The sequence below is a fragment of the Corvus brachyrhynchos genome, unplaced genomic scaffold (genome assembly GCF_000691975.1).
Source record: "Corvus brachyrhynchos isolate BGI_N302 unplaced genomic scaffold, ASM69197v1 scaffold200, whole genome shotgun sequence".
NCBI lineage: Eukaryota > Metazoa > Chordata > Aves > Passeriformes > Corvidae > Corvus > Corvus brachyrhynchos.
The window spans coordinates 123,023-132,668 of record NW_008236184.1 but is presented as its reverse complement, the minus strand read 5'-3'; positions in this window follow the sequence as shown (position 1 = coordinate 132,668).

The window sequence follows — 9,646 nt, the reverse complement described above, 5'->3', positions numbered from 1 at the left end:
ATGGGTTACAGGCAGTGCAACTCGGTCCTCGTTTTTTCTTGACATTTCACACTCAAAAAACATAAAATTAAAAATATAAAGAACTACAGCTCTTCTGCCAATATATCTGCCCAAAAAGCACATTGTGTGCTATTAATCACCTGCTTTTATTTCAGCCAAATTTTCCCAACAATAGATTAGTATCTTCATAAAAAGCTTTATGTGAGCCCCAGTGAGCCTTATCCAAGTAACTTCTGTTGCACTACAGCAGACCCTTACCCAGGTCTATCCCACAGAAACTGGAGCCACAGCTGGTAAGTACCATTCAGAGCAGCAAGCATTCCTTGCATTTCATACAAGACACACCTGTCTACTCACACCACAAAACTCCCCAACAGCTCAGCCTCCAAGTGACACAGACAGGTACTATTACACTCAGGACCCTGTTTACTAAGAAAGGGCAACACTGTCTCACTTGTCAGAAAGGATTTGCTAACTACCATTTGATCCTAATAGAAACTGTAAGGCCAATTAATGAAAACGTCCAAACTCTGGTCTTACCTGATGGAGTTTGCACCTTCTCAAGCAAGAGGTAAAACATGGGATGTAACTCCATTAAGAAGTTCCCTGAACAGATTCATTCATGGGCTTTATGTTATGCTTTCACCAGCTACTCTTCTTTCAGAAACTTCAAAATGTGATCATGTACCTCAAAGGTGCAAATACTGCTGCTTTTCCTGAAAACTGATAGATTTTTTCCCTCCTGCCCTTGTATGCGTCTCCAAAAATAGAGACTGAATCTTGAAACTGAGCTCTTAGCAGCGCCCTAGTCTCCTACTGCAGCTTTTGCAAGAAATACATTGGTCCACCTTGAAAATAACATTCAGCTTCATGTGACAGGCAGAAAGCTTTAACCAGACACTGCTGGTAATCCTGGAAATGCGCTCTGAATGCAAATCTAAATGATCTCTGTCTCTGCATGAACAACTACAGATCACTGAAGTTACACAGAAACCAGGTAACAGTGGTAGCACAATGCATAGGTAAGGTTTACTTCCTCCAGCTCATTGCCACAAACACAAGGTTTATAATTGCTCCAGAGCCTGGACACGAACATCTCATTTCTTTTTAGGGCAGGCAAAAAGAAAATACATTTGGCTTTGAAAACTCAAGTGAATGCTCACTGCTGTTTCACTATATCTGACCACTGCAGGGTCAGGTGAACATGTGGAAGGTACCAAGTGTGCAGGGTGGGCCAGTCCCACAGGGTGCAGGCCTACACACTTTCTGAACACGCTGATCACATGGCCAAGCACAAAGGGACAAGCCAGAAGCATGTGACAAGAGGAGAAAAGTACTTTTCTTTCATCATCATAAACTTAAAACCATCTAAATGTATAGCAACAGCTTTAATCAAATATTTCAACACTGGAAAACTTAAAACACATCAAACTCAAGTGCCCAGAACTTTCTGGGATTTCTATGAAAAAAAAAAAATTTTAAAAGCCCAGCTCCCCTGCCCTTATTCTTTCCTTTCTCCTCCTGCTCCTCAGGGAAAAAAAGAAAAAGTAAACTGTGAGGATGTGGAACACAACTTATTTGTCATATCTTTTAGAACCACAGTTTCTGTTGAGGAAATCAGCATTTTGGGGGAGTAAATGTTCACAAATATTTTACTGTTGCCAACTGGTAAGTCAACTAAAATGGGACTCAAAACTCATAGCTGAACAAGGATTCCAACAATGTTACTAAATTTAACACCTATTTCAAAAGCTTACTCCAGGGAACAGTGGGGACAAAATGTATACATCAAACCCTAAAAGCCAAGTTCTATGCATCCTGGATGATGAATTTTTCTTTCAGAATAGCAGTGGCAGCAACTTGAGCTGCAGGGGAAGACGTATGAAGGTAACTAAGCCCGCCTTCAGAGCTTTTTCGTCCTGAGAACCACAGCCAGTGCTGCAGCTGAACTCAAGGAACGGCTCAGGTTCATCAAATCCTCTACTGGAATATGTGCACAAACACAGGGAGAGCTGTTGTTAGCCATCACTGCACTGGACGCCAACTATTGTTTGTTTCTCTTACATCAGATGAAAGGGAATGTGAGGAAAAGAATTTTAAAATGAAACCTGTGAAAACATGGGAAATATAATTAGGGAAGGCTTTTGCCTGAGCTAAGAGGAGAGTAAAACACTTAAATTATGGAAGAAAATATGCCTGAGAGAGCTCTCTTTTAAATGTTACAAGAAACATGGAAATTACCTGCAGCAGAGACAAAGGTTGTTTTTCCTTTTATCAGACCACTGCTTTAAGTGCACCTGAAGGCGAACCTGTAACTTCCAAAGCTGAATCCCACTGCACACTGAATGTTGCATCCCCTGGGTTTCAGACTCTGTCTCTTCAAGCTCAAAAGTCAAAACCAGGTACTTCCTCTGTTGTTCATGGCTTTCCCCATTATGTAAACAATTACACCAAACAGCCAAACTACCACTTGAATTCTAAGCTCAAAATCAAGTCTCCACATCTTGCAGTAACTAGTAAGCATAGATGGGAGGTAATAGGATGCACTTCAAATTAAAAGAAATCAACTTACAAAAAACCCCTAATAATTCTGAAACTGTAGTAATTGATTGGCATGCATTTCCACACAGCCAAGAACTCAAAGAAAGTTGATGACAAATTTCATTACCCCTTTATCCATATATTTCTGTTCCTCTATTTAGTTAGACGATGATTTTTAAGAAGTTTTGGCTTAAATGTACTTGCTGCACCTAAGGAAAAAATAAACGCAAAACCAAGAGCGTGCAAATGCTTGTCAGCAAGACAGAGTAAACACTAATAATAATTGATACACTTAAGGTCTTCCGTTCTGAGTTAAAATATAGGGAAAAAAGAGGAAAGTTGTCATATTTCAGGGAAAGTATGCAGTCTTCAGTGGCCTAGCAAACAATTTTTAAAAATTTAAAGTATTCTGTGTTATTAAAGAGTTTGTTTTTTCTTAAATAGGAATTAATTCAGCCTGAAACCACCAGCTAATTTTTACAGGTCACTTAAAATGTTAATTTTTGTGGTGTAAGCTTGCCTACAATAACTAATAAATCACATGTATTAAAGTGCGAAAGGCCTGTTGCAAGTCATTATTAAATACAACAGACTACTGGGCATATTAAAATTAAGTTTATATCACTAATGGAATAGGCCAAACAGCCAATTCTTTTACTGAGAAAAACTGCATCTTTTCTAAGGAAAAAGAACTATTCCCCTATCTCAAATAAGAATAAAATAAGAGACTGGAGGTGCATCTAACTATATTTACAAGTTATTTCCATGAAACAGGAATAAGAGATAAACTATGAATGCTGTTTCTTCCTTTTCTCTGCCACCCCAGCAATTTAAACACAGAAACAGAAAGAGGAACTTGATCTTGTCATTAATCACAGCTTGCTTATTTTATATATAAAATACCAAGTCACTGACTGCATGGATGACTAACACCTTAATGTAAAACTGACCAGGAGATACAACAGAATAGGTATTCCACTACAGACATTTCAATATTTTTTATATATACATATATACATGTGTATATATATATATACACACACATCTATATTGGCATTCATATTAGATACTACAAAAATCTCACTGTTTCATGCATATGTGTCTGAAGCAGAAGTAATCTTTCTGTAACAATTATTTATTATAAGTGAAATAATTCTTGCAAAGTGTTACAGTTGACACCAAAGCGAAATTACCAAGAAAATTATGGAGAATGTATTTCTGTGTTTATATAACGTGTCATACAAAAGGTAAAACATAATTGAAAAGTAACAGTAGATTTTCCAGCCACTTACCACCATCTCCTAAAATCGCTACAGAAAGAGTAGATTTTTCTAGAAAGGGAACAAAGCAAACACTAAAGATTTCTCAAAAATCCACCTGGTTGGCTCAGACATGAAGACTGTCAAACTCTAAGAACAAGTATTTTTTTCAGATTTTTACTACAGCTTCAGGAAACCAAGAAGTATTTAGGTCTTCTCACTTTGAGGGAAGTGGGACAGCTTTGATCACCTTCAAATGTAAGAATAAAAACTCACTAAAGAGGAAAAAAACATTACTAAAGAAGTTAGTAAGGGAAGTTCTTGACTGCAACACAAAGGACTGAGGAATTTGGAAACTGCCCCAGATACTCTTATACTCCAAGGGCACAGGGGGAAATGAGAATAATTTACAAAGGACTTCAGCATGGGGTTGAAGGTTAAAGTCTGTAAGGTTATAAAGATCTTGTTTCTGAGTCCAGCAGGAAAGATGGGTCTTGGACAGAATATATACACTTCCCTGAAGGAATTTCCATAGTCCTTCCTTTTCCATGTCAGCTCGGAAATTATGGGAGATACTGGAATTTTTCACCCAAGAACCACCTACATGCAGCCAACAAATTTGTCCTAACAGAAGTAAACAGGAAGCTCCCTTCTAGGGTTTAGATTAAAAAAAACTCCTCCAAAGTTGCTGTACATAGATCTAAGAGAAAGATTGCTGGGACAATTTAAAGAAAGGTGGAGACTGGGCAGAAGCTGTACAGTGTGGCTACATCACACTCTGTAGCTCATTTTGAGGGAGAAACAGGAAAATAAAGAACAGCTCTAGGCAATTCCAGAGAGGTAACACTAAATTCCTGCAGGAAGAGATGTAAGTATGAAAGTCGAGACAAGAGAAAAACAGAGGGGTTTATGTTTTGTTTAAAAGAAAGCTGTAGAAAAGATCCTTAAAAAGTCTAAGACAGGATTATTGCCTTGCTATTTTAAGAAGTAGAGAGTGTAACAGCACAGTTTCCCCACAAAACGTGTTTTGCTTTTTCAGTCCATAGCGCACACACTCAGCTTATCAACAGAGAGAAACATGTGGAGGGGAAGAGCTGATTTTAGGGCCCATTTTTTTCTTTTTTCCCCAAAACAGCATCATCTCCAACACAGTGGCTCTACCTCATTGCCAAATGCAAGTAATCACTGGTATTCAAGCAATAATAATACAGGTCCACAGATAAGGAGGAAGAAGGTGCAACTGCTGCTCAGGCTGTGGAAAGGAAAATGTGAACAATCAGCTCAGAAATGTAGGTAAATCTCAAAGCACAGTGATTTCCCACTGCTTGTACAAATTTGAATCTTCCTGCTTAATTGTTATTTTACAGCTTTGTGCTTTCCTCCCTGTACAAGGTCCAAAGAAGTAAACACTGTAATACAGGGATAAAAAGCAAAATTGATCTTACATAAAGTGTTGTCAAATGAACATAGCAAACAAGGGGAATATATTTTAACCTAGTCTTTAATCAAGGCAGAACTTCTCACAGTCCATGGAGATTTTCAAACATATAAAATGTATAAAATTATATATAGCATCTTCAATCAGTATAAAGAAAATCCATTTTCTTAAATCAGTGACACTAGCACACACACTGATACTACCATGTTCTTTAACCTGGTCTGACTACAGCAGGTATCAAGCACACACAAAAACAATTATTCTGACAGAAGCCAAGTGCTCAGGCTCTTAGATCTCCTACAAAAGTAGCTGAAAGCTGCAAAGCTCTTGAAAATCTGCACCTATAAAGCCACAAATATTATATGTCCTAAAAATCAAAAGTTTTCTCAGAGGAAAAATAAACCTCACGAGCACTCACTCTCCCCCTCTGTGCAATCAGCAATTTCAGCAACCTTTCTAAGATGCTGACTACATTTATTTTATGGGAACCTAATTACAAAAGCTTGTAATGCAAGAAGTACGTCTGTACAGTCAAATCAAAGGCAGGAAACACCAAAATTAACGAACATACAAAGATCTGGTTGTGAAACTCAATTCTATTCACTGTCTGCCTGTGGTGTTGCACCACACACATATACAAAGTTCTTCACTGTGTGTTCATTGACAATGAGCTTCCTAGCGCCCGCCGCAGTTCCATTTACTATTTTAAACATGAGCGGCTCCTAGAGTACCTCCTATGCTCAAGGCACCTTCAACATGACATCACCTGGGTGGTTTCTAAAAAGGACTAGAAAATCTAATATTTAAACAGATGGCAGCCAGAGCACACTACAGCTCTTGATACTGCTACAAGTAGTTAAAGCTTTATTTGCAATAGTGAGAAATTAACTTCTGTGATGGCCGAGAAGAATCAAGCATTTTGTGGCTCACACAAAACTCAAACTCAGGAAAGATTTCACAATCAGGATAATCAGGTAATTCCACTAGCGCATTAAGAATATAATTCAATTAATTCACTGCAAGGGACACTGACAACTGAAAAACTTTATTCTGGGATGTTATTTTAGGTAAGTTTTTGATAAAGTAGAAGTTCTGAGTTCATTGCCAATCACAGCTCTGGGAAAGCTAATTTACTTAAAATATGACAGAAAACCTGATGCAATATGTGTCTATTTACTGCCTCGCTGTGATGACAGTATTAAAACTCCATTATACAAATAGAATCTCTTCAAAGTTGCAACATTTCAGTTTTATAGCCTAAGCACTTAGAACCCTTCTAAATTATTTTGTTAATCCAAATAAATGCAACATTCTTTCCAGTAAACCAAAGTCTTTAGTCTGTATCCACACCTACTAAACTATTACCTCAATATTCTGTCAAATTCCTAATCTGTACGATTCCAGAGCTGCATGTGGAATTCAACATACTGCTGTACCTTTAATTTGTGCAACAGAAGGAGTGTTCTCTGGTTTTGCCAAGTTCCAGTCCTAACAGTTCCTGATGCTCCATAAAATGACAGATTACCTTAAGTTTTTATCATTCCAGTCTTTCATACTTCTTTCAAAGGAGGCACGAAGTCCCAGTAAGAATCTTGCTTCATATGCTGCCAGTTGGTAGAGTGCAGCAATTTTTGCAATCCTTATTAAAATTTTGTATCTTAAAGTACAACTAAACCAAACTGATTTGCTTCCCTTTTTTCCATAAATAAGGGGTTGTATATATAGGACTTAGCAGCAGGTATCAAGGCTCCAAACAATATTTACAGCCTTTTATTTGAAAGGTGATTTAGAAACCAAGAATATATAAAAGTATTAAAAAATCCTGCCTTGTCATAGGCCAACAGTATGAAATGTACAGAAATGCAAAACCTGCAGGATGTTTCATATCGCTCATGGCCAGGGGACACTATGACAGTTGAAACCAACAAGAGGTAATTTTGCCTAGAAGATTTGTCTGTTCAATATTCCACTGGTGCCAAAAAGCACTGTAGGTCACTACGCAAGGCAGCATTCTTCAAATGTTCTTTCTGGCCTATCCACATAGTCTACACACAGTGTCATGACAGATGTGAGGTGAATGGAATCCATCCAACACAGTCATGGGAAAGAAAAAGAGAAAATGATAAATTAGAAAATACTGACACTGCAGAGAAATTACTACAAATTCACAAAGAATTGAAAGCAAAGAGACAAAAAGTGTCATCAGAAGCAGTAAAAAAAGAAAAAAAGACAGTGGTGCTAAGTAACAGGGGATAGACAGTAAAACAATTAAGAAAAAATGAGCCGTGGTCTCTTACAAATCTAGAATGGGAAGGCAAGGAGCAAAAGGAACTAACCCAGAAAAAGCAAGCAAGAACAGCAGCTACAGCACATTGTTCTTCACTCCTAAAACATTACAGTGAAATACACACCAGCATTAATTCATGTGAACATCTGTCTCCACTGAGCACAATGACCACTATCTTTCCTCCTTGTATTAGCCTCCTGCTCAGCGTATGGAAACCAAATGAATGACATCATCATTCAGAATAAGATTAATTATGCAAACAACCATCAACTTTTCTTTCCAAATACTGGATTCCACCTAGCCTTATATTTGTTAAGTAAGCCATGGTGAGGTTCTACTTGATATTCTTCCAATTTTAGTTTTCCTACATGATTTTAGGTTCTTGTGGGATTATTTATTCATTCATTATCAGGTAGAGTATTGAAACCAATATAACCCTATGCTTTCAGCTGGGGTCACAACTGGTTATTCCAGAAACTTTTGGGAGACAGACCAAAGGAAGACAAAGTTATTTTTAAGTTAATATGAAAGTAAAGCTATTTGCCCTTTTGCCCTTAGGTTTAAAAAAAAAGTGATACAAAAACCTAATCATGGTTTGTCAATGTAAACCCCCGGGGGCTGTACAAAATCTACCCAAGCAGAGAAGAAATAAAAATTATCATTACTGTTCAGCAGATAAACTTAGAAAAATCAATTTAATCCATTACTTCTTCAGATGGCTTTAAGGTTACTGAAACAAAAGCTGAGAATGCAGGATGCTCCACATACACAGTCATCAAAAGCAGTTAGTGAAAAGAGGAGCTGAGAAGCAGAAATCCCCATGCATCAAAACCATCCCAACAATTTGAGCAAAGAAAGGTGCCTGATCTTGCACTGGAAAATGGATAAAAACTCTGGTAAGGTTTTAGCACTATCACTCTCCCCAAAAGGTACAATAACTTGTACTTCTACCGTGTAGTTACAGTATTTTCAACCACCACAATACATAGAAACAGATATTTTCTTGCAAAAACTACAAACATTTTGAAGATGTATTTGCTAGAAATCATGACTTGAAATTGAGAAACTCGGCAATGGACAGGAAAGTACAACATGTACAGACAGCCAAAATTCAAACACATTTAACTTTCAAGTTAGCTGTATGTAAGCAGAAAGATGGACTGCAGCCTTTAGAGATTATATATAGAGAGATAGATAGATAGATAGATAGATATAGATATAGAGGGGACGTAAAAGAGAAATGGAGAAATACCTGTTATCAGGGCCTGCGGTGACAGTACAACAGGAAATGGTTTTAAACTGAATATGGGTAGGTTTAGATTGGACATAAAGAAGAAACATCTCATCATGAGACACTGGAGCAGGTTGCCCAGGAAAACTGTGGATGCTCCTTCATGTTAATGATTCCTGCTAATACTTGCATTTCTTGACTTAGAGAGCCCCTGTTATAACCAATTGAAAAAGAAACTTCTGTTTGTAAGGAAACGTTTTGAGGATGAAATTTCTGTATTATCCAATCCTAGACAGAAAAACAAAAATTATTACTAGTAAAGAGGACTCAAACTGCAGGCTATTCTTTAAGCAGCAAATTAATTCCAGCTCCCAGCAGAGATGATTGCTTGAGCCACCTGAACACCCCCCCAACTAGCTTGGTGACATCAGGTCAATCACAACAGGCAGTCCAGGCCAGGGAATATACCTGGCCAGTTCCAAGGTCACAATTACACTTGCTGTTGAGGGGAAAATCCTGTAGCCACTGGGCTCCAGGGTGGCTTTGTTTTCTTTTTTTTTATATTAAGAATTTACAAGGGTTACTCTGAATGACTCTAATGCACAGCAAGCAGCTGCAGCACACTGGCAGTTACTTCAAGCAGCCTTATGACAGCAGAGCTTCGATTTCTGAGGGCTACTTCAGATGTTTTTAAAAAGCTAACACCTACTAGATTTGAATGTTCCACTTGACTGTCAGTCACTACAAGGGAAACAGACAAAAAGAAATCCTGGCAGCAATTTCAGAGTTTGAGTACTTCCGAGAGCCAATCACGAGAACCGAAACCAGCACAGTACTCACCATTTACTACAACGACTTTGACAGCAGGAAGTCAAAGCAGCCATAGAGAA